This window comes from Bos grunniens, chromosome 7 (assembly GCF_055505025.1).
Source record: "Bos grunniens cultivar Pamir isolate PY7600 chromosome 7, Bosgru_T2T1.0, whole genome shotgun sequence".
Classification (NCBI taxonomy): domain Eukaryota; kingdom Metazoa; phylum Chordata; class Mammalia; order Artiodactyla; family Bovidae; genus Bos; species Bos grunniens.
The window spans coordinates 32,352,534-32,378,954 of NC_141171.1; the positions used below are offsets into that span (position 1 = coordinate 32,352,534).

General features: G+C 37.1%; 1 long non-coding RNA gene across 3 annotated transcripts in view; it reads left to right on the top strand.

The window, feature by feature from the left end:
• LOC147369010 (uncharacterized) overlaps positions 1-26,186 on the top strand; it is a 289,600-nt gene extending 263,414 nt beyond the window's left edge. For all 3 annotated transcript variants that reach the window (XR_015167072.1, XR_015167073.1, XR_015167071.1), the window contains 2 exons: positions 10,877-10,933; positions 25,830-26,186. This is a non-coding gene — a long non-coding RNA (uncharacterized LOC147369010). The remainder of the gene's footprint in view (positions 1-10,876; positions 10,934-25,829) is intronic.
• Positions 26,187-26,421: the final 235 nt, after the last annotated feature.

A 26,421-nucleotide genomic window follows, 5' to 3' on the forward strand; every position in this document is an offset into this window, starting at 1 on the left:
CTTTATAGGGATATGTGGCTAGTGTTGGAAAAACTGGAGCCTGCACTGGACGTGAGGTAGGAGTTTCTCTCTGCTCAGAGGCAGTCCTTACCTTGTCAGGGCAGAGTCTGCTCCCAAGCTGTTGAATCAGCAGCCCTGAAGCTCACACGTGAGCTAGCTCTGTTCCCTTTAAGTGTATGCTTTCTCTTCTCCCCACACTGGGACCTTTGCCTCAAAGCAGGAGAGTGCTGAAGTAGGTGTCTACCATTTGACTCAGACACAGCCCAAGGTTGTGTCTTTTCCCCTGTTGCAGTCATCCCGTATCTAGTACAAGGTGGTGTGTAGTGGGTGGAGCAAGAGTGTTCATTCGGCTGGGTCTGGGGATTGGAGCGTTGTGGGAACTGAAGCCACTGGAAGTCTGGGCCACTTCGGTGCTACTGTTTGAGTCAGAACCAACAATAGCCATCACGCCCACCTGGACTCCAGGCCCCTGACCCTCTCTGCATCCCTCAATCAAGTCCTTGCCGCCCTAGATCTGTTCCATGCTGTAGTTTGGGGTGAGAAAGGCTTGGGGGCCTCACTCAGCTTGGGGTGAGTCACATGGTAATGTGGTAGATGCTAAGACAGACCTCTCTCCTCCATGTCTTGTGGGAAACAGCAGTGGCACACTTCTTGCAAGTGAAGTATAGACTTAGGTTTCTGCAGCTTTCTTTCTGTCACAGTGGCTCTCCAGACAGCCAAGGGGACTTGTCTTCTCCTTGTAGGACCCCAGGACTGGGATGCCCAGTCTGTGGCTTGACCTGCGAACTCCCCAACATGAATGTCCCCTTGTGTAATCTCCCTTTCCTCCTTATTCCTTTCCCAGGGGCATGGGTCCTAACCTGATGTTTTTCTTCTCATCCTACCCAATTATGTGGGAATCTTTCTTTCTGCCTTGGTTGTTGTACAGGCATTCTGAAAGTTTCTAGTTAGTTTTCCATGAGGATTATTCCACATATGCATGTATTTTTTGATGTATTTCTGGGGAAAATGAGCCTTTTACCCTGCCATCTTGATCCATCTCCACCTCTTGTCTCTCTTCATAGCCATTCTAATAGGTATGAGGTGATATTTCATTGTGGTTTTTGTATACATTTCCCTAGTTATTAGTAGTGGTGAGCATCTTTTCATGTACCTGTTGGCCACTTGCATGTCATCTTAGGAAAAATTTCTATTTAGTTCTTCTGGCCGTTTTTTAATCAGGTATTTTGTTAAGCTGTATGAGATCTTTATATATTTTGGATATTAACCCTTTTTCTGATACATAGTTTACAATTTTTTCCCCCACTCTATAGGTTGCCTTTTCATTTTCACTTTTTCTTAACTGTGGAAAAGATTTTAAGTATAATGTAGTTCCATTGTTTATTTTTGCTTGTATTATTTGTACTTTTGCTGCTATTGTTGTTTTAGTCTCTCAGCCTTGTCTCTTTGGGACCCCATGGACTGTAGCCCGCCAAGGTCCTCTGTCCTCTACTGTTTCCCAGAGTTTGCTCAAATTCACATCTATTGAGTCAGTGATGCTATCTAACCATTTCATCCTCTGCCACCTCCTGCTCCTTTTGCCTTCAATCTTTCTCAGCATTTGTACTTTGGTATTATATGAAAAAATTATCACCAAGACCAATATGAAGGAGCTTCTTCCCTATGTGTGTTTTTTTTTTTTTTTTTTTTGTGGGAGTTAAATTAGGTCTCATGTTTAAGTCTCGGATCCATTTCAAATTAATTTTTCTGAGTGGTGTACGATAGGGGCTCAGTTGCATTGCTCTGCACGTGTTTATCCAGTTTTCACAACATCAGTTTCTGAAGAGACTATCCTTTTGCATTTGGTACTTTTGGTTCCCTTGTGATGAGTACCACTGTTATTTTGAAGGGGATTTCTTTGAATCTGTAGATAAACTGTGGGACTGTTAAGTAGTAAGGACTTTTAACAGTATTCTTCTGATCAATGAACATGATGAGTTCTTTCCATTTGTTAGTGACTTCTTCAGTTTCTTGGAGCAGTCCTGCAGTTTTCATTATCCAGAACTTTCACTTCCTTAGTTAATTCTATTCCTATTTTATTATTTTTGATGCTGTTATGAATATGGTAGTTTTTTTTGGGGGGGGTATTTCATCTTTAGCATATAGAAATGCAACCAATTTCTTTGTGGTGATTTTGTATCCTGCAACTTTATTGAAATCATTAATTAGTTCCAACAGTTTTTGTTACTCCTTGGGATTTTCTGCCTAAAGAATTATCTGCAAATAGTGACAGTTTAACCTCTTCCTAATTTGAATGCTCTGCATTTCTTGGTGTTGCATAATCACTCTACCTTGGGCTTCCAGCACTACATTGAACGAGTGGTGAGGCTATGCATTGTTGCCTTGTTCCTGATCTTGAAAAGCTTTCATTTTTTTCCATTGAGTATTATGCCAGCTGTGTGTCTGTCATATATGGCCTTTTTTATGTTGAGGTTTGTTCCTTCTATACCCAATCTGCTGAGGATTTATATCATAAAAAGATGTTACATTTTGTCAAATGATTTGATTTTTTAATTTCATTAGGATGACCATGTGATTTTTATCTTTCATTTTATAAATGTAATGTACTACTTTGATTAATCAGTATATGTTAAATTATCCTTGTACTCCAAGAATCAATCTCCCTCGGTCTTGGTTTCTAATGCTTACTATTTGTATTCTTAAATGGAGTTTGCTAATATTATTTTGAGAACTTTTCCAGCTATATTCATCAGGAATATTGGTCCATAATTTTCCTGTGGTGCTCTATCTGGCTTTGTTGTCAACATAATGATGAATTTGAAGGTTTTCCCACCTCTTCAGGTTTTTTGGAAGAGTTTAAGAAGGATTGGTTTGGTCTTAATTTTTCTTTGGGTACTTGGTAAAATCCACTTGGGAAGCTGAATGGTCCAGGGGTTTCTATGTTAGGAGGGTTTAAATTAGTGACTCAGTCACTGATTATCAATCTGTTCAGATATTGTTTCTTATTCATTCTTAATAGCTTGTGTGTTTACATTTCTAGAAACACACAAGCTATTAAGAATAATAAGAAACAGAAAATCTGAACAGACTGATAATGTATACATTTCTCCTGGGCTATCTAAGTTTTTGGCTATTAGCTTCATGGAATTATATATCCAGTTCCTTTGCCAGATTTGTGAAGTTCTTAGCTATTATTTTGCTAAATTCAACTCTTCTCCCTCTTTCTCTCTTCTGGTAGACAAATTGTTCCTATATCCTTTTTTCTTGCCATACCTAACAGCTCTTGTGGGGCTTCTTGAATTAAAAAAAAAAAAAAAAAATCTTAGTTCTCTCTTCGTCTCCTGTGTCATCTCTAAATTTCTATCCTCCGTGTCACCAATTCTTTCTTTGATCTGAGCTTTCCTATTTTTCTAAGCAGTCTAATGCATTCTTCATCTGATTCACTGAATTTTTCAGCTCCAGAGTTTCTTTTTTTTTTTTTTTTTTTTTTACAATTTGGTAAAGAACTGCTTTGTGAATTTCTAAGTTAGATAGCCTTTTTGAATTTTCTTCTAGCTCATTAAATCTTAACAGCTATTTTGGATTCCTTGTCAGGTAGGTTACACTATTCTGTGCATTTGGTTTTGCTTGCCGGTGAATTACTTTCTTTTTGTAGTACCATATCACTGTGATGGATTGTAGTGTTTGATGATATGTGCCTCTGCCCTCACACTGGAAGTAGCATACACCTTTTTAACTTGTTTCCTTTTGCCTAGTTTCACACACTGGTAATTGAAAGCCTTTCTTTTTGTTTTCCCAGAAGGTGGCACCATAGTTCAAGTTTGGGGGTTCTTTTTACTTGAGTTGCCCCTGGTGCTGCACTCTTGGGGATGCATAAAAACAGCTGGTGTAGAAAAGCTGGTGGTAGAGTGTAGAGAGGTAAGGGCTTAGCACCTGAGGCTTTGTGAGCGCCCACTGCCCAGTAGGAAACACCTCAAGCAGTGGTACTCCTAGAGTTACCTGGGCAAACCTTTTGCTGGAAGCAGACAGCAGGGAATATATTTCTTCTATGCCCTTTGCTATTCTTGTCTGCCTTTTCCCCTTTCATTTTCCTTGCCTCAGTTATAGAGGTCCCTCCTTGGAAATCGTGCTGCTGGAGTGAAAGTGGTTTCTCTGGCTGTGATCCATGTGGCTATTGGTCACTCACTCACCGCTTTTGGTTTCCACCTCGCATGTGAGGAGGTCACCATTGTCAGCACTGGCCAAAACCCAGCAGACTGCATTGTCACCCTGGAAAGGGGGACTGACTCCACAAGAACCTCTCTTATCGTGCCTTCAAACTCAACTCTATCCCACTCCAAGGGCATACCTGGTTTTTCCATCAGGCTGCCTGGACCGCCACAAATTACTTGTTTCCCTTGTGTGCTGGCTTGATTTTATACTCTCTTGGTTTGCTTTTTCTCTCATCTTGGTGAGTAGGGTGGGGCAGGCTTACCATATGCAGCCCCCTTTAAAATTATATCAACCCTTTCTGAAGCACAGGTGCATAGAGTTTTCCTGGGTGTTCTGGTGTAATATGCACAGTCCCTTTTATTTAGTTATTAAGAAATAATTAATTGTTCCTTTTCTCTCTACTCTCTACAACTCACATCTCCACAATGCTGATGTCACTCCTGCAACGTGTTTTTTTTTTTTTTTTCCTGAGTTATTTTTGTACTAGTTTTCTTGGAAATCACAATCAGCATGTTAATTTAAAACAGATAAACAGATTTTGAATAATTCTAATTTAATGTCAGTAGTATGCAAAAACTTTGCTGCAACATACTTCTGTTGTCTTATTGTTCTTTTGTAATATTACTGTCATATGAACTTTATGTTATAGCCATGCAATACAGTTGTATAATTATTGCTTTATGCAGCTACCTTAAAAGAAAAAAGTAAGCTATAGTGTCTTTTATAATATCTATGTAGGTACCCTTAATGGTGCTCTTTACTTCTTCATGTAGATTCACATTACTATCTAATATCCTTTTACTTTAGCCTGAAGAATTTTGTTTTGTTTTATGAGGCAGGTCTGCTACTGATAGTTTTTTTTGAGAATGTGTATTTTCTACTTTATACTTAAAGGAAAGTTTAGAGTTTTTGTTTCTTTCATTTCTTTACAAATGTCTCCCCACTCTCTTCTAGCTTCAGTGGTTTTTGATGAGAAGCAGCTGTTAATCCCTTGTATTTAATAAATGATTTTTCCTTGCTGCTTTCAAGATTTTGACTATGACTTGTATATGTGTAAATCTTTTTGAATTTGTTCTATCTATAGTAAACTAACCTCTCAAATATGCAGATTACCACTCTTCATAAAATTGGAGAGTTTTATACCATTATTTTTTCCAATATTATTTTTTTCCCCTTTCTCTGTCTTTCTTTTGGGATTTCTATTCTGTATTTCTTAGTGAACTGATGGTGTCCCACTAGTCTTTGAAACTAAATTTTCTTCCTCAGTTTTTTTTTTTCTGTCCACTCCCCAGACTGAATATTATTATTGATTGCCATCAACTTCACTATCTTTTGCCAGCTCAACTCTATTTGAATCTCTCTTTAGTGAGTCTCTCTGGCAAATTTTTATTTTTTTAATTTAAAAAATTAAAATTTTGGTGCATTTTACATAACTAGGATTTGTTTTTATAATTACAACTTCATTATTGATATTCTCTTTTTGAAATATGGTTATACATTCCTTTAATTCTCTGTACTTGCTCCTGTAGTATTAAAAATATTTATAATAGCTTATCTAAACTCTGCTTATTTAACTTATATGCAGAGTACATCATGAGAAACACTGGGCTGGATGAAGTACAAGCTAGAATCAAGATTGCTGGGAGAAATATCAATAACCTCAGATATGCAGATGATACCACTCTTATGGCAGAAAGTGAACTAAAGAGCCTCTTGATGAAAGTGAAAGAGGAGAGGGAAAAAGTTGACTTAAGGCTCCACATTCAGAAAACTAAGATCATCTGGTCATCCAGATGATCATCACTTCATTGCAAATAGATGGGGAAGAGTGGAAACAGTGACAGACTTTATTTTGGGGGGGGCTCCAAAATCACTGCAGATAGTGACTGCAGCCATGAAATTAAAAGACACTCCTTGGAAGGAAAGTTATGATGAACCTAGAGAACATATTAAAAAGTAGAGACTTGACTCTGCCAACAGATGTCCATCTAGTCAAGGCTATGGTTTTTCCAATAGTCATGTATGGATGTGAGAGTTGGACTATAAAGAAAGCTGAGTGCCGAAGAATTGATGCTTTTGAACTGTGGTGTTGGAGAAGATTCTTGAGAGTCCCTTGGACTGCAAGGAGATCCAACCAGTCCATCCTAAAGGAGATCAGTCCTGGGTGTTCATTGGAAGGACTGATGTTGAGGCTGAAGCTCCAGTACTTTAGCCACCTGATACAAAGAGCTGACTCATTTGAAAAAACCCTGATGCTGGGAAAGATCAAAGGCAGGAGGAGAAAGGGATGGCAGAGGATGAGATGGTTGGATGGCATTACCGACTCAATGGACATGAGTTTGAGTAAACTCTGGGAGTTGGTGATAGGGAGGCCTGGTGTGCTGTGGTCCATGGGTTGCAAAAAGTCGGACATGACTGAGTGACTGAACTGAACTGAAACTTTTTATTACTAAATCCAAAATGTGTTCCCTCTTATGGATACTTATTATAGTGTGTGGCATACTTTCCTGTTGGAAAATTTTGCTTACTTTGACCAAAGGAGAATTCTGAAAGGACATCAGATAGTGTAAGAACAATAAACATCAAAGGTTCAGTTGAACCTGCAGTATATTAGTCTCTTTACTATGGTGGTATGGAGAAGGAAATGGCAATCCACTCCAGCACTCTTGCCTGGAAAATCCCATGGACAGAGGAGCCTGATAGGCTACAGTCCATGGGGTTGCAAAGAGTCGGACATGACTGAGCGACTTCACTTCACTTCACTTCACTATGGTGGTAACAGTTTTTTTTTCCTGAAGAATTACTCCTTGCTGAAATAACTGAATGCTGAATACATAATGACATATAGATAAGAGCTAAGACCAGATGGAGTCAGAACACACAACAATTCTATAATTTGAAGATAAAGGAGCTTAAACTTTTAGGATCATTAATCTGCTTGGTTTTGAGAGTCTCTTGCCAATATAATTAAACAAAAGAACTAATGCACAACAATGAGGACAGCTTTTACATGCTTTCCTTTTGTTTAATTTTTATCACATTCTTGATGCGTTGCCAGAATTTTTATTTTTATGTTAATGTGGAGTGTTCTGCATGTTTGTTGCATTTCTTTCTCCTTTAAAGGTGGAAAAACTCAATTTATAAAAAGGAACAGATAATTAATAGTACTATATTGTTTTAATCTTCAGATCAGATCAGTCACTCAGTCGTGTCCAACTCTTTGTGACCCCATGAATCGCAGCACGCCAGGCCTCCCTGTCCATCACCAACTCCCGGAGTTCACTGAGACTCACATCCATCGAGTCAGTGATGCCATCCAGCCATCTCATCCTCTGTCGTCCCCTTCTCCTCCTGCCCCCAATCCCTCCCAGCATCAGGGTCTTTTCCAATGAGTCAACTCTTCGCATGAGGTGGCCAAAGTACTGGAGTTTCAGCTTTAGCATCATTCCTTCCAAAGAAATCCCAGGGCTGATCTCCTTCAGAATGGACTGGTTGGATCTCCTTGCAGTCCAAGGGACTCTCAAGAGTCTTCTCCAACACCACAGTTCAAAAGCATCAATTCTTTGGCGCTCAGCCTTCTTCACAGTCCAACTCTCATAGACTGTGATAAATGTGCATCCCTGATCATGTTTACAACATGTTTCAATAGTTTGTTTCTTTTCATAGCCCTTGAACTGAAAAACGGAAGCTTAAAGAAATTAATTCTGCACTTTGAAATTGCTAAATTCATTTCTACCTAAGAGATTTTTGTATTTCAGTCTGTTTTCTTTCTGAAACACTCATCCACGAAGTTTACACATGGTTGGCCTTTTCTAAACATCCGTTCTTTGTTTATTATGGCCTCCTAAGAGAAGGCTTCCTCCATCACCCAACCAACCATGTCATTCTATTCAATGTTTAATGCAGAAGTCTACTTTGTTTTCCTTAATAATGATAAAAAGTACCTATTGTCTATTTCCTTCTACTAGAATATAAACTTCACAGAAAGAGATCATACCTGTTTCCTAAACCTCTTTATTTCCATTGCCTAGAACAGTTCCGGACACTAGTGAGTACACAATGCTGCTGCTGTTGCTGCTGCTGCTAAGTCGCTTCAGTCGTGTCTGACTCTGTGCGACCTCATAGATGGCAGCCCACCAGGCTCCTCTAGTCCCTGGGATTCTTCAGGCAAGAACACTGGAGTGGGTTGCCATTTCCTGCTCCAATGCATTAAAGTGAAAAGTGAAAGTGAAGTCGCTCAGTCGTGTCCAATTCTTCGCAACCCCATGGACTGCAGCCTTCCAGGCTCCTCCTTCCATGGGATTTTCCAGGCAAGAGTACTGGAGTGGGGTGCCATTGCCCTCTGAGTGAGTACACAATAATTTATAGTAAAGGAATGTATGCATGGTTCTCTTCATAAATAATACAATTTAAGCTGTAGTTTAAAAAAAAAGTCAGTGAACCTAAGCATGCACTTAATGTTTTTTCAAAAACTGCTGAACCCTGGTCTCCCACATTGTAGGCAGATTCGTTACCATCTGAGCTGCCAGGGAAGCCCTCAAAAACTACACAACATTCTAAAGGTTTGTTTATAAATAAAAAGCTGTTTTCATTAAGGAAAAAAAAAAGGACTGAAGAAAAGTGGATGAACTAAGAAATGGAAAAAAAAAAGTAGCTGTCCAAAGCCTTTAAAAAAAAAAAATTCATTTCACTGACTACTGGTCATAATAGGGCTTCCCTGATAGCGCAGTTGGTAAAGAGTCTGCCTGCAATGCAGGAGACCCCAGTTTGAATCCTGGGTCTGGAAGATCCTCTGGAGAAGGGATAGGCTACCCACTTCAGTATTCTTGGGCTTCTCTGATGGCCTAGAATAACTATAAAGATCTTGTAGTTACTGTGTTAATGTAGACCTTCAGGTTTAGCAGTATAAAATGCCTGACTAGCTAGCTTTGGTACCTACACCCTCTTGCGGATTCCTGCTTCTTTTGTCAGCAAATCTCTGGACTTGCCAACAGAACTCTTTCAGTACCTTAAGACTGTGATCATGAGTGATGAACCTTGAGCAGCTATTCTCAAAAACTGGTGCTCAGTCCAATGACAGGCCATAAGGATTGTTCTCAAGGTATCGATATATAAAAATGAATGTATTTTCTTCCATTCTTACAAATAAATGCCATGCATCCTTAACAGCTCCACTGCGTACAGTACATAGGAGTGAGAGAGTGTTTGGTAGTAATTATTATACTTACTGCATTACTACTACTAATAATGAACATATACAGTATTTCTCTATATCAAGTATTGTTTTGAGAACTGTTCATATGTTAATCAATTTAACCATTACAAAAATTCAGTGATGTAGGGACTTTTTAATTAGTCCAAATTTTTCAAATGAAAAACTGAAACACAAAGTTTAAAAAGACTCACACAAGGATATATAATGAAACTAGGATTTTATCCCTTAACTATTAAAATGTACTTAAATTTTGCATTGACTAATATAAAATGAATAACAAAAATGAACTACTTTCCATTTATTTTCCTTAATCTTTAGAGTATCAAAGCATGTGGTCTTTAAGTGGTCTTTCATAAAGGTCATGGATAAAGCATTTAAGAACTGATAAATTAGAAGAACATTTCTAAAAGGGACTGAGAAGATGGAGAGACAGAAGAGTGTGCTCATATTCCTATGCTTGACTAGTGGCAATGGTGAAAGAATAATAAATGAAAGAACAGGGCAAGAACTGTGGCCAAAGAACATCCAAAAAGAAAAAACAAAAAAAACAAAACCATGAAAGAGATTAATACCCAGGGAGGCAGAAGCTCAGTGTTGACATTTTGTGATTATATTCATGCCCTTAATTTGTATCCATAGTTTAAAAATAACTTATGGTCATGATATAAAATTGTGGCCTAATAATCAATCAAAAATTTCAGTATAGTTAAGGAGAATATCGGAGAAGGCAATGGCACCCCACTCCAGTACTCTTGCCTGGAAAATCCCATGGACGGAGGGGCCTGGTAGGCTGTAGTCCATGGGGTCACTAAGAGTCGGACACGACTGAGCGACTTCCCTTTCACTTTTCACTTTCATGCATCGGAGAAGGAAATGGCAACCCACTCCAGTGTTCTTGCCTGGAGAATCTCAAAGACGGGGGAGCCTGGTGGGCTTCCGTCTATGGGGTCGCACAGAGTCGGACACGACTGAAGCGACTTAGCAGCAGCAGCAGCAGCAAGAAGAATATGTCTCCCAAATGTGTAGTTTTTATCTTTCAGACTCGGCAAGTTAGGCCATATAATATTACATGAAGTGTTCTAATAATGACAAAATAAAGTGTTTGAAAATGATAAGCATCTGAAAAAAGTATTTGCTGGGGAATTTGGTATTAAACTTTAATTTGCAGAGTTGCCATAGTGATTATCTTATTTTGTTAATTTTTAAGTGTTCTGAGAGAGTACTTAATTATTTTCTAGTGTACTTCCTCAGTGTCCCCAATTAAAGAAACAGCAATATAATATTGAAATACTAATACTACATATAATTTAAAAGTTGAATTAATAATGGCTATAACCCAATAACATGACCTAGGACTTGGCAGCATCACATAATCACTAATTATGATCTTATAAATAATTACTGATAGAGTTAACTGCATTAAATTTTTCTCATAATTATATTTGACAGCAAAATATTAAGGAAAGTCAAGCTTACAGTTTACTGCGAACACAGAAAAATCTAGAGGTAAGCACTCAAGTCTACAAATTGTTAACTTCAGATAAGGTAACATGTACCACATTATTTTTTTCTAATTAAAATATATGGAGAAAAAGTAATAATGAAAATTGAAATATTTTATCTTTGTTCTATTTAACATGTTATTTTTCCTATATCTTAATTCACTGGACAAGTAAAGCCTGTGAGTAAGAAAATATTTACTACTATATTATTGTATCAGCAGCTTACATATCTGTCTTATGCATTGTACTATGAAATTCTTGAGCATGAATTAGATATTTTTATCTCTAGTAACTATATCTGTACCTGATATAAAATAGGTATTAAATGAGTTATTAAGTTATTTGCAATTTAATCCATTTTATACAACTTTATAAAATAAGGCAAATAGATGCATAATGTCAAATTCTGGCTTACAATTACATATGCAATTGTACAATGAAACTATTATCTATATTAACTGGATATTAAAGCTGAAGTAATAATGTTTGTGAGTTAAATTCACCCATTCCAGTCCATTTTAGTTTGCTGATTCCTAGAATGTCGACGTTCACTCTTTCCATCTCTTGTTTGACCACTTCCAATTTGCCTTGATTCATGGACCTGACATTCCAGGTTCCTATGCAATATTGCTCTTTACAGCATTGGACCTTGCTTCTATCACCAGTCACATCCACAACTGGGTATTGTTTTTGCTTTGGCTCCATGCCTTCATTCTTTCTGGAGTTATTTCTCCACTGATGTCCAGTTGCACATTGGGCACCTACTGACCTGGGGAGTTCATCTTTCAGTATCCTATCATTTTGCCTTTTCATACTGTTCATGGGGTTCTCAAGGCAAGAATACTGAAGTGGTTTGCCATTTGCTTCACCAGTGGACTACATTCTGACCATTATATCTACTACTGTGGGCAGGAATCTCTCAGAAGAAATGGAGTAGCCATTATGGTCAACAAAAGAGTTCAAAATGCAGTACTTGGATGCAATGTCAAAAACGACAGAATGCATTTATTTCTGCCCTAATTTTTAAGATTTCTTTCCTTCTATTAACCCTGGGGTTCTTCATTTCTTCCTTTTCTAGTTGCTTTAGGTGTACGGTTAGGTTATTTATTTGACTTTTTTCTTGTTTCTTGAGGTATGCCTGTATTGCTATGAACTTTCCCCTTAGGACTGCTTTTATCGTGTCCCACAGGTTTTGGGTTGTTGTGTTTTCTTTTTCATTAGTTTCTATGCAAATTTTGATTTCTTTTTTGATTTCTTCTGTGATTTGTTGGTTATTCAGCAGCGTGTTGTTCAGCCTCCATATGTTGGAATTTTTAATAGTTTTTCTCCTGTAATTGAGATCTAATCTTACTGCATTGTGGTCAGAAAAGATGCTTGGAATGATTTCTATTTTTTTGAATTTACCAAGGCTAGCTTTATGGTCCAGGATGTGATCTATCCTGGAGAAGGTTCCATGTGTGCTTGAGAAAAAGGTGAAATTCATTGTTTTGGGATGAAATGTCCTATAGATATCAATTAGGTCTAAGTGGTCTATTGTATCATTTAATGTTTGTGTTTCCTTGTTAATTTTCTGTTTAGTTGATCTATCCATACGTGTGAGTGGGGTATTAAAGTCTCCCCCTATTATTGTGTTATTGTTAATGTCTCCTTTCATACTTGTTAGCATTTGTCTTACATATTGCGACGCTCCTGTGTTGGGTGCATATATATTCATAATTGTTATATCTTCTTCTTGGATTGATCCTTTGATCATTATGTAGTGTCCATCTTTGTCTCTTTTCACAGCCTTTGTTTTAAAGTCTATTTTATCTGATATAAGTATTGCTACTCCTGCTTTCTTTTGGTCCCTATTTGCATGGAAAATCTTTTTCCAGCCCTTCACTTTCAGTCTGTATGTGTTCCCTGTTTTGAGGTGGGTCTCTTGTAGACAACATATGTAGGGGTCTTGTTTTTGTATCCATTCAGCCAGTCTTTGTCTTTTGGTTGGGGCATTCAATCCATTTACGTTTAAGGTAATTACTGATAAGTATGATCCCGTTGCCATTTACTTTATTGTTTTGGGTTCGAGTTTATACACCATTTTTGTGTTTCCTGTCTAGAGAATATCCTTTAGTATTTGTTGGAGAGCTGGTTTGGTGGTGCTGAATTCTCTCAGCTTTTGCTTGTCTGAGAAGCTTTTGATTTCTTCTTCATATTTGAATGAGATCCTTGCTAGGGACAATAATCTGGGCTGTAGGTTATTTTCTTTCATCACTTTAAGTATGTCCTGCCATTCCCTCCTGGCTTGAAGAGTTTCTATTGGAAGATCAGCTGTTAGCCTTATGGGAATTCCCTTGTGTGTTATTTGTTGTTTTTCCCTTGCTGCTTTTAATATTTGTTCTTTGTGTTTGATCTTTGTTAATTTGATTAATATGTGTCTTGGGGTGTTTCGCCTTGGGTTTATCCTGTTTGGGACTCTCTGGGTTTCTTGGACTTGGGTGATTATTTCCTTCCCCATTTTAGGGAAGTTTTAAACTATTATCTCTGCAAAATTAGGGCAGAAATAAATGCAAAAGAAACAAAAGAGACCATAGCAAAAATCAACAAAGCCAAAAGCTGATTCTTTGAAAGGATAAATAAAATTGACAAACCAGTAGCCAGACTCATCAAGAAACAAAGGGAGAAAAATCAAATCAATAAAATTAGAAATGAAAATGGAGAGATCACAACAGACAACACAGAAATACAAAGGATCCTAAGAGACTACTATCAACAATTATATGCCAATAAAATGCACAACGTGGAAGAAATGGACAAATTCTTAGAAAAGTACAACTTTCCAAAACTGGACCAGGAAGAAATAGAAAATCTTAACAGACCCATCACAAGCACGGAAATTGAAACTGTAATCAAAAATCTTCCAGCAAACAAAAGCCCAGGTCCAGATGGCTTCACAGTTGAATTCTACCAAAAATTTAGAGAAGAGCTAGAACACCTATCCTGCTCAAACTCTTCCAGAAAATTGCAGAGGAAGGTCAACTTCCAAACTCATTCTATGAGGCCACCATCACCTTAATATCAAAACCTGACAAAGATGCCACAAAAAAAGAAAACTACAGGCCAATATCACTGATGAACATAGATGCAAAAATCCTTAACAAAATTCTAGCAAACAGAATCCAACAACACATTAAAAAGATCATACACCATGACCAAGTGGGCTTTATCCCAGGGATGCAAGGATTCTTTAATATCCATCAATCAATCAATCAATGTAATACACCACATTAACAAATTGAAAAATAAAAACCATATGATTATCTCAATAGATGCAGAGAAAGCCTTTGACAAACTTCAACATCCATTTATGATAAGAACTCTCCAGAAAGCAGGAATAGAAGGAACATACCTCAACATAATAAAAGCTATATATGACAAACCCACAGCAAACATTATCCTCAATGGTGAAAAATTGAAAGCATTTCCTCTAAAGTCAGGAACAAGACAAGGGTGCCCACTTTCACCATTACTATTCAACATAGTTTTGGAAGTTTTGGCCACAGCAATCAGAGCAGAAAAAGAAATAAAAGGAATCCAAATTGGAAAAGAAGAAGTAAAACTCTAGTTGCAGATGACATGATCCTCTACATAGAAAACCCTAAAGACTCCACCAGAAAATTACTAGAACTAATCAATGATTATAGTAAAGTTGCAGGATATAAAATCAACACACAGAAATCCCTTGCATTCCTATACACTAATAATGAGAAAACAGAAAGAGAAATTAAGGAAACAATTCCATTCGCCATTGCAACGGAAGGAATAAAATACTTAGGAATATATCTACCTAAAGAAACTAAAGACCTATATATAGAAAACTATAAAACACTGGTGAAAGAAATCAAAGAGGACACTAATAGATGGAGAAATATACCCTGTTCATGGATTGGAAGAATCAATATAGTGAAAATGAGTATACTACCCAAAGCAATTTATAGAGTCAATGCAATCCCCATCAAGCTACCAATGGTATTCTTCACAGAGCTAGAACAAATAATTTCACAATTTGTATGGAAATACAAAAAAACCTTGAATAGCCAAAGCTATCTTGAGAAAGAAGAATGGAACTGGAGGAATCAACCTACCTGACTTCAGGCTCTACTACAAAGCCACATTTATCAAGACAGTATGGTACTGGTACAAAGACAGAAATATAGATCAATGGAACAAAATAGAAAGCCCAGAGATAAATCCAAGCACATATGGACACCTTATCTTTGACAAAGGAGGCAAGAATATACAATGGATTAAAGACAATGTCTTTAACAAGTGGTGCTGGGAAATCTGGTCAACCACTTGTAAAAGAATGCAACTAGAACACTTTCTAACACCATACACAAAAATAAACTCAAAATGGATTAAAGATCTCAACGTAAGACCAGAAAATATAAAACTCCTAGAGGAGAACATAGGCAAAACACACTCTGACATACATCACAGCAGGATCCTCTATGACCCACCTCCCAGCATATTGGAAATAAAAGCAAAAATAAACAAATGGGACCTAATTAACCTTAAAAGCTTCTGCACAACAAAGGAAACTATTAGCAAGGTGAAAAGGCAGCCTTCAGAATGGGAGAAAATAATAGCAAATGAAGCAACTGACAAACAACTAATCTCAAAGATATACAAGCAACTCCTACAGCTCAACTCCAGAAAAATAAATGACCCAATCAAAAAATGGGCCAAAGAACTAAATAGACATTTCTCCAAAGAAGACATACATATGGGTAACAACCACATGAAAAGATGCTCAACATCACTCATAATCAGAGAAATGCAAATCAAAACCACTATGAGGTACCATTTCACACCAGTCAGAATGGCTGCGATCGAAGTCTATAAGCAATAAATGCTGGAGAGGGTGTGGAGAAAAGGGAACTCTCTTACACTGTTGGTGGGAATGCAAACTAGTACAGCCACTATGGAGAACAGTGTGGAGATTCCTTAAAAAACTGGAAATAGAACTGCCTTATGACCCAGCAATCCCACTGCTGGGCATACACACTGAGGAAACCAGAAGGGAAAGAGACACGTGTACCCCAATGTTCATTGCAGCACTGTTTATAATAGCCAGGACATGGAGGCAACCTAGATGCCCATCAGCAGATGAATGGATAAGAAAGCTGTGGTACATATACACAATGGAGTATTACTCAACCATTAAAAAGAATACATTTGAATCAGTTCTAATGAGGTGGATGAAACTGGAACTTATTATACAGAGTGAAGTAAGCCAGAAAGAAAAACACCAATACAGTATACTAACGCATATATATGGAATTTAGAAAGATGGTAACAATAACCCTGTGTACGAGACAGCAAAAGAGACACTGATGTGTAGATCAGTCTTATGGACTCTGTGGGAGAGGGAGAGGGTGGGGAGATTTGGGAGAATGGCATTGAAACATGTATAATATCATGTATGAAATGAGTCGCCAGTCCAGGTTCGATGCACGATACTGGATGCTTGGGGCTGGTGCACTGGGATGACCCAGAGGGAGGGTAGGGGGAGGGAGGAGGTTTCAGGATGGGGAATACAGGTATACCTGTGGTGGATTCATTTCGATATTTGGCAAAACTAATACAATATTGTAAAGTTTAAAAATAAAACAAACAAACAAAAAATGACAGAATGATCTGTTTGTTTCCAAGGCAAACCATTCAATATGACAGTAATCCAAGTCTATTCCCCAATGAGTAACACTGAAGAAGCTGAAGTAAAACGGTTCTATGCAGACCTACAAGACCTTTTAAAACTAACACCCCAAAAAGATATCCTTTTCATTATAGGGGACTGGAATGCAAAAGTAGGAAGTCAAGAAACACCTGGAGTAACAGGCAAATTTGGCCTTGGAATACAGAAAGAAACAGGGCAAAGACTAATAGAGTTTTGCCAAGAAAATGCATGGTCATAGCAAACACCCTCTTCCAACAACACAAGAGAAGACTCTACAAATGGACATCACCAGATGGTCAACACTGAAATCAGATTGATTATATTCTTTGCAGCCAAAGATGGAGAAGCTCTATACAGTCAGCAAAAACAAGACCAAGCTGACTGTGGCTCAGATCATGAACTCCTTATTGCCAAATTCAGACTTAAATTGAAGAAAGTAAGGAAAATCACTAGACCATTCAGGTATGACCTAAATCAATCCCTTATGATTATACAGTGGAAGTGAGAAATAGACTTAAGGGACTAGATCTGATAGATAGAGTGCCTGATGAACTATGGACTGAGGTTCGTGACATTGTACAGGAGACAGGGATCAAGACCATCCCCATAGAAAAGAAATGCAAAAAAGCAAAATGGCTGTCTGGGGAGGCCTTACAAATAGCTGTGAAAAGAAGAGAAGTGAAAAGCAAAGGAGAAAAGGAAAGATATAAGCATCTGAATAAAGAGTTCCAAAGACTATCAAGAAGAGATAAGAAAGCCTTCCTCAGTAATCAATGCAAAGAAATAGAGGAAAACAACAGAATGGGAAAGACTAGAGATCTCTTCAAGAAAATTAGAGATACCAAGGGAACATTTCATGCAAAGATGGACTCGATAAAGGACAGAAATGGTATGGACCTAACAGAAGCAGAAGATATTTAGAAGAGGTGGCAGGAATAATACAGAAGAACTGTACAAAAAAGATCTTCATGACCCAGATAATCACAATGGTGTGATCACTCATCTAGAGCCAGATATCCTGGAATGTGAAGTGAAGTGGGCCTTAGAAAGCATCACTACTCCACAAAGCTAGTGGAGGTGATGGAATTACAGTGGAGCTATTTCATATCCTGAAAGATGATGCTGTGAAAGTGCTGCGCTCAACATGCCAGCAAATTTGGAAAACTCACCAGTGGCCATAGGACTGGAAAAGGTCAGTTTTCATTCCGATACAAAGAAAGGCAATGGCAAAGAATGCTCAAACTACCGCACATTTGCACTCGTCTCACATGCTAGTAAAGTAATGCTCAAAATTCTCCAAGCCAGTCTTTGGCAATACGTGAACCGTGAACTTCCAGATATTCAAGCGGGTTTTAGAAAAGGCAAAGGAACCAGAGATCAAATTGCCAACATCTGCTGGATCATGGAAAAAGCAAGAGAGTTCCTGGATCATGGAAAAAGCAAGAGAGTTCCAGAAAAACATCTATTTCTGCTTTACTGACTATGCCAAAGCCTTTGACTGTGTGGATCACAATAAACTGTGGAAAATTCTGAAAGAGATGGGAATACCAGACCACCTGACCTGCCTCTTGAGAAACCTAAATACAGGTCAGGAAACAACAGTTAGAACTGGACATGGAACAAAAGACTGGTTCCAAATAGTAAAAGGAGTACATCAAGGCTGTATATTGTCACCCTGCTAATTTAACTTATATGCAGAGTACATCATGAGAAATGCTGGGCTGGAAGAAGCAGAAGCTGGAATCAGGATTGCTGGGAGAAATATCAATAACCTCAGATATGCAGATGACACCACCCTTCTGGCAGAAAGTGAAGATGAACTAAAAAACCTCTTGATGAAAGTGAAAGAGGAGAGTGAAAAAGTTGGCTTAAAACTCAACATTCAGAAAACGAAGATCATGGCATCCGGTCCCATCACTTCATGGGTAATAGATGGGGAAACAGTGGAAACAGTGTCAAACTTTATTTTTTTGGGCTCCAAAATCACTGCAGATGGTGACTGCAGCCATGAAATTAAAAGGCACTTACTCCTTGGAAGAAAAGTTTTGGCCAACCTAGATAGCATATTGAAAAGCAGAGACATTACTTTGTCAACAATGGTTGGTCTAGTCAAGGCTATGGTTTTTCCAGTGGTCATATATGGATGTGAAATTTGGACTGTGAAGAAAGCTGAGCACTGAAAAATTGATGCTTTTGAACCGTGGTGTTGGAGAAGACTCTTGAGAGTCCCTTGGACCGCAAGGAGATCCAACCAGTCCATCCTAAAGGAGATCAGCCCTGGGATTTCTCTGGAAGGAATGATGCTAAAGCTGAAACTCCAGTAATTTGTCCACCTCATGCAATGAGTTGACTCATTGGAAAAGACCTTGATGCCAGGAAGGATTGGGGGCAAGAGGAGAAGGGGACAACAGAGGATGAGATGGCTGGATGGCATCACTGACTCAATGGACGTGAGTTTGAGTGATCTCCGGGAGTTGGTGATGGACAGGAAGGCCTGGCGTACTGCGATTCCAGGGGTCGCAAAGAGTCGGACACGACTGAGGAACTAAACTAAACTGAAAAATGTTTCTATGGAATATTTTCTATATTTTTCTTTGTTTTGATAGCATGTTTCTAGAACTGGCATGAACATTCAGAACTAGTTGAATTTCAACACTATTTCATTATTGGGAAAAATAATTTTGTTTCACATCTCAAAATATAGTATTGTAATCTAGAGAAGGTTGGTATTTGTGCACAATAAAACTCAGTTTAATTAAACATTCAAAATGCTTCTCCTCATCCTTGTCATCTGACTGATATGAAATGACTTGAATAACAGAAGACCCACCAAGAACAATCAAGCACATTCCCTCACAGCCTCTCTCCAACAGCCACACTGCCTTAGCTCTAGTAGGGTAGATATATCTAGTAGACCTGGGCTATCTTCCTGTGGTATTTAAGCATGTTCACATTTGCCCCTGGATACATGAGCACTGCTGTCAGCTAAGATTAATTCCTTGCACGTATGTGCACATCTGAAGACAGGAACAACATTGTCTCTTGTGAGCAAAAGGCCTGTACAGATCTCTCAGTAGTCAATGTTGTTGGCATAGCTACCAGAAGATGAAAGAGTCTCCTGAGTTACTATCATAAAGTAAATAATCCATAGCATGAAAAAGAATGTGGTATACTTCAAACAAAGGAACATCACCCATCCAATTTGTATCAAATCATAAATTCTCTGTTATGTATGGAGCTTAGCTTTCCTGATACAAGATTTGAGTAGATGACATACATATCTGGTAAATATGAACATGCAGAGCTATGGAAGCCATCTAACTCAGCCAGAATAGCAGCATAGGGATGAGGATGGTATTATTTTTCATTGACTCTAGTCTATCTTGCAACTCCTGAAAGTTATCCAAGTATTTAATTTATATTGTTCAATTCAGAAAGTAACTGCCTTTTCACAATATTCATTTACAACAACCAACAGATTTTTTCACTTTTGCCTGATATGTAATAAGAATTTAATAAAAGCTAGTTATTATGGTTAATATTATTATAGTATTTACTCTATAAAGGGCCTGGTAGAATATATAAAGATATATAAATTGTGGACCTGTCAATACAAGGTCTCAGAATCTAGTTGAGAAGAATAAACACTGAGGCAAAAAATCAGTATACGACTGAAGCGACTTAGCAGCAGCAGCAGCAGCAGCAGGGTGTTTAAAAAGAAGGAGCAAAGACTAAGTTATTTGAAGAACTATAGTTATTCAAAGAATTAATAGTTCTTTGAAGAACTATTCAAAGAAAGATGTACCTCATTGGGAACTTCAGGAATGGCTTATAGCTTAAAAAGGACTCAAAATGCATTTAAAAGAGAAACAAAGGTATTGAGGACAAAGATTAGCAAGTTGAATGAGTATACTATATTCAAGAGACTGGGAATACAAAAATGCTAACTCTGTGTATTAAGGATAGTAAGATAGTTAAATGTATAATTTAGTAGCAAATATTTTTCATATCCGAGAGTCTTTGCTCATATTATTGTTACCACCTTGATATAGCCTTTTAGATCATAGGTTGGGAAGCAGGATATACACATGAAAAGAATGAAATTAGACCTTTTTTAATACCATACACAAAAGATAACATGGATTAAAGACTTAAATGTAAAACCTCAAAATTTCAAACTCTTAGTAGAAAACATAGGGAAAAATCGTGACACTGATCTGGGCAATGGGTTTTTGGGGTGTGACACCAAAAGCATAAGCGACAAAAGTTAAAATAGACACATGGGATTACTTCAGTCTTATGGGCTTCTGCAAGAGAAAGCAAAGTGTCAGCAGGGTGAAAAGGCAACCTATAGAATGGGAGAAAATATCTGCAAGTCACCTTTCTGATCAGGGTAAGAACTCCTACAACTTAATAGCAAAAGCCAAATAATCGTATTTTCAAAATGGGCAAAAGACTTGAATAGACATTTCTTTAAAGAAGACATACAAATGGCCAACAGGTATATGAAAAGGTGCTTAACATCACAAATCATCAAGGAAATGCAAATTAAAACCACCTGTAAGAATGGCTATTCTCAAAAAGACCAGAAATGAGTGCTGGGACGACTGCGGAGTAAAGGGAACCCTTTATACTGTTGATGGGAATGTAAACTGGTACAGCCATTACAGACAATTATATGGAAGTTCTTTGAAAAATAACAACTAGAACTATCTTATGATTCAGCAGCCCCACTTCTGGATACACATCTAATAGAAATAAGACCAGTATCTGGGAGAAATCTGAATTTCCATATTAACTGCAGCATTAGCCAAAATGTAGAAATACCAATGGATGAGTGAATAAAGAAAACATAAATATATTTACACATATACATACAATGGGATATTATTCATCCATAGGAAAAAAAAAAAATTCTGCCATTTGTGATCAAATAGATGAAACTGGATGAAACAAGCCAAACACAGAAAGATACATACTGCATGACCTAATGTATGTGTGAAATCTAAAATAGTCAAACTCATAAGAGAAGGGAGTATATTGGTAGTTACCAGGAGCTGGGAGGAAGGAAAAATGACATGATGTTGATTAAACTATCGAAACTTCCAATTATACTAGATGATTAAGGTCTGGATATCTAGTGTACAGCCTTGTGACTATAGTTATATCAATAATATGTACTTTAAATGTGTTTGGAGGGTAGATCTGAAATGTGCTCAAAAGTAAGGAAGGAAAGAAGAAAGGGAGAAAGGAGGGAAGGAGGGATGAAAGACAGGTGGAGGGGAGAAGGGCAAGAGAAAAGAAAGAAAATGCTAAATAAAACAGTAAGAAAGAAAAATGTGTTATACACTTACAATGAAATATTATTCAACCATAAAAAGAAGGAAATCTTGCTACATGCAGTAACAGATGAATTTGATAACATTATGCTAAATGGAATAAGGCAGTCACAGAACAACACATACTTGATTATTCCCTTATATGAGATCTATATTGTAGTAATATTTATAGAAGCAGAAAGTCATTGCCAGAAGCTGGAGAGAGAAATAAATGAGGAGTTGAACATGCATAAAGTTTCAATTTTGCAAGATGAATAATTTATAGCGATCTACAGCATTGTGCTTATGGCTAAAATACTCTACTTTATATGTCAACCTTTATAAATAAAATGGTAGGTCTCATGTTATTTTTGCCACAATAATAAATAAAATTTTAAAAGTCCTTGCTATTATAATGCATACCAGGAACTGCTTCAGAAAGCTCACTGCTATTTCTACACCAGAACTCATGGTTGATGGGTTTCTCTGGTGGCTCAGATGGTAAAGAATCTGCCTGCAGTAGGGGAGAACTCGATTTGTCCCTGGGTTGGAAAGATCCCTGAAGGATCCCCTGGAGGAGGGCATGGCAACCACTCCAGTATTCTTGCCTGGAGAATCCCCATGGACAGAGGAACCTGGTGGGCTACAGTCCATGGGGTTGCTCAGTTGGACACAACTGAGTGACTAAGCACAGAACTCATGGTTGATGGGGTATAAAGGAGTGTTCTGAAGTAGTGCTCACATTTAGATGTACAAAAATAACATATAAAATATTCGCAGCCTAGAGATATTAAATTCTGTTCATAAACAGAAGCAAAGAATATACTGTTTTTGCCATTTAAGGGATATTTAAAAAGCCCATATGAATGTGATGAAACAACAGATGAGATCTGAAATCTATAGAAAGCTACAAGATCTTAACAGAGATTTTTTTAGGCTGTTCACATAAAATACTATCTTTTAAGAAATAAAAGAGATGGATGGATTAGAAATTAACAATGAGTTTCATATATTCTGAATAATGAATTTGTTTTATGCTTTTTCTCACTTGCTCCAAAGAAATAAACAACTGTAGGTAATTAATAACATGTATAATTATACATCATTTGTTGTTTAGTGAAAACAACACATTAAATACCAAAATGAGAATGATCCATAATGTGTCTGTCATACATGAAAAATGGAATACATAAAATAATGTGTCACAGTCATAGATTAATGAACCCAAGTCATCTAGCAGTAGCGCTTCCATCCATAAGTTATTGTGTTGGGGATGGGAGCTCAAATTCAAGGTATTAAAGTCATCTGAGGCAACAATAAATCAAATTGAAAGACACTATATACCATAATAAGTTGATGGGATATACTGGAGAAAAAAAGCCTTATATATGGCATTGTCTTTTCAAAAATCAATCCAATAATAATAGGAATGAAGACAAAAAAGTTATCTCCAATTCATTAGGAAATGATCACATGCAAGTCATAAGGAAAACTGTTAAGTGAAAGGAAATTTGGATCAAATAAAGGGATAATAGCTATAGCAGATAATATATGACTAGAGATCCACAGAGTAGGTTGAGCGTATAGAAAAGCTTATCCAGAGGACCCTTACTTAGACAATGAAGTCTCGTATCATTAGTCCAAGAGAATCTTTATGAAGCACATTCTGTCTGTAAAAGGGAAGCTGTGAAGAGGTTAAGAATGAACCATACTGATGTAAGTAAAATTAGGTGGGAGACAGCTTTACGGCTGCTAATCATAGAAAACTAAACAAATATGAACAAATGCCAAGTCAACATATACTTAAGCCCATAATATTCAGGGTTTTATCAGCAAATCAGAGATAGAGAACCCTAATGTCCCATGTGGGTGGTACTGGGCATGAAGAGAAGAAGTTCTCTGAAGAAAAAGTACCAAGATGATGAAATGAGCTACAGTTATGAAAGGGTATTTAAGCACTATGTTCTTCATAATTTATGATTTATGTATGTTTACAGTTAATTAATCCTGAAACTATCAATATAACCATTAAAAATATAAGCACAGTTTGATGACAAATCCTAACATAAAAATTCAAACAAAGAAATTATAATAAGTGAGTCCCACTATATGCTGAGGGAAAATGTAAAAATGTAACACTAAATGTTTAACATAGAGACACCATACTTTATTAATATATTAAATTGTTTTAAAATATATTTCAAAAGTGGTAGTTCATAACATGGAAGCATCAAGCAATCAGTAATGGGAAATGATCAGTATTGGTTGTTCTTAGTTTTAAGTTTCAGTTAGGAAATACTCCTTCTGCTGCATTTTTGCACAGCGTTTAAGAGTTGTATTTAGAAGGTGAATACATAAATTGCAAAGAAGTGAAAGACTAGAAGCAAACCCATACTAGAACTAAGGAGTATGGCAACCTTGGAAATACTGGGCATGCTTAGTCACTCAGTTGTGTCCGACTCTGTGACCCCATGGACTGTAGCCCATCACACTCCTCTGTCCGTGAAATTCTCCAGACAAGAATACTGGAGTGGGTTGCCATTTTCTTCTCCAGGGATCTTCCCTACCTAGGGAATGAACCCACATGTCTTCCATTTCCTGCATTGCCGGCCGATTTTTACTGGCTAAGCCACCAGGGAAATACTGAGGTGGAACACATAGGCTTCAAAACCAAACATGGATATGGGGTTTCATGTTCTAAGTAACTGAAGTGAAACCAGTTAATTCATGCTGTTATAGTGTATATTGCTTTATCCTATATTTCTTTATCCTCCTGCTTATAATTTCTTGATTCAAAAATATCTCTCATTGGCAAAGAATGGTAGTTTCTTGATCATTGCCTATTCTCATGTTCTGTCAAAATTTAAACTAACTCTGAACAATACTAGTCAGCGTTCTAGGAGAAGAGAGGGGAAGGAACATGATTTGATAGATAACCAAAAATGAAAGAGAATTTTCCTGCAGGCAGATTTGTCTATGCCCAATAAGCAGTATGCAAGCACCCAAGACATATCCAGAGAAGTAAACATTTCTCAAAATATATTTATATTGATACAGACACATATTCCTCCCCAAAGAAATTATCCAACACTTTACTTTTATTTTTTAGTTTTTAACCAAGAGTAGATGTTAAATTTACAAAATACCTTTTTAATATCTATGGAGATAACTGTATGCTTTTCCTACCAATACAGAAAATTATTTGTGTAATTCTAGAATTCATAGAAAACCTATACCTGTTAACAGTATATCATTTTTTAGAATGTTTCTGAATTATCTATAGTTGTCTGTTTTGTTCTACTTTTGAGTTTTGATACCAATATTATGATAGCACCTTAAAAAGAATTTTAAGATTTTTCTCCCTTCAAATTGTATAAATACAACTAAAACTTTTATTTCTTAGAAGTGTAATAGAATTGCTCCAAGAAAACTTACGGTGACTTTTGCAGAATAGTTCTTCAATAATTTTCTCTATTTTACTTATTATGATTGGTGAGTTTGCTTTCTGTCTTCTGAAGTTGCTTTGATAATATTTGCCCATAAAGTTGTCTGTTGATATTCTAAAATTTATTTGTATAGTGATCAAGATTTTCTTTTCAGATGCTTTTAAATCAGCTTGTGTTTTGTGTATGGTTATTTCTTTATAAGGATTTCTTATTTTGTAATTTATGCTTTTTAATCATTTTCCCACAAAGATCAGTTCTTGTATTAATTTACTAGTGCTTCCATTTTCATTTCTAATTTAAAATTTTCTATTTTTACCTTTATTAAGTTTTGTTATGCTTTCTTTTATTAAGCTTTAAGCTATTATGCTTTATTAAGCTTTTGTTATAGTTTCTTTTGTCTTGAATATTCATTGGAAGAACTGATGCTGAAACTCCAACCCTTTGGCCGGGCCACCTGATGCGAAGAACTGACTCATTGAAATAAACCCTGATGCTTGGAAAGACTGAAGGCAGGAGGAGAGGGGACAACAGAGGATAAGATGGTTGGATGGCATCACTGACTCTGTGGACATAAGTTTGAGTAAGCTCCTGGAGTTTGTGATGGATAGGGCAGCCTGGCGTACTGCAGTCCTTGGAGTCGCAAAGAGTCAGACACAACTGAATGACTGAACTGAAGCTTTCTTTGGATTTGTTGTAGTTGTTACAAGTTTTGTTGGTTGCTCAATTCACTTATTTTAATTCCACTGTTTATTAATAAATGCTTTTTAGACAATACACGCTTACCTGACTGCTGCTTTAAGTATATCTAAGGCTGTAGTGTATAGTTGTTAAGAATCCCAACACTGGAAGTAGACTACTTGGGTAAAATTCCTCTTCATTTACTAGTTGTGAAATTGCGAAGCAAGCCACTATGCCTTGCTGTAGCTGTATTTCTCATCTATGAAATGTTGATAGTAACAGTTTCTTAACTGAATAGTTATCATGAGAACTAAATGGATTAATACAAGAA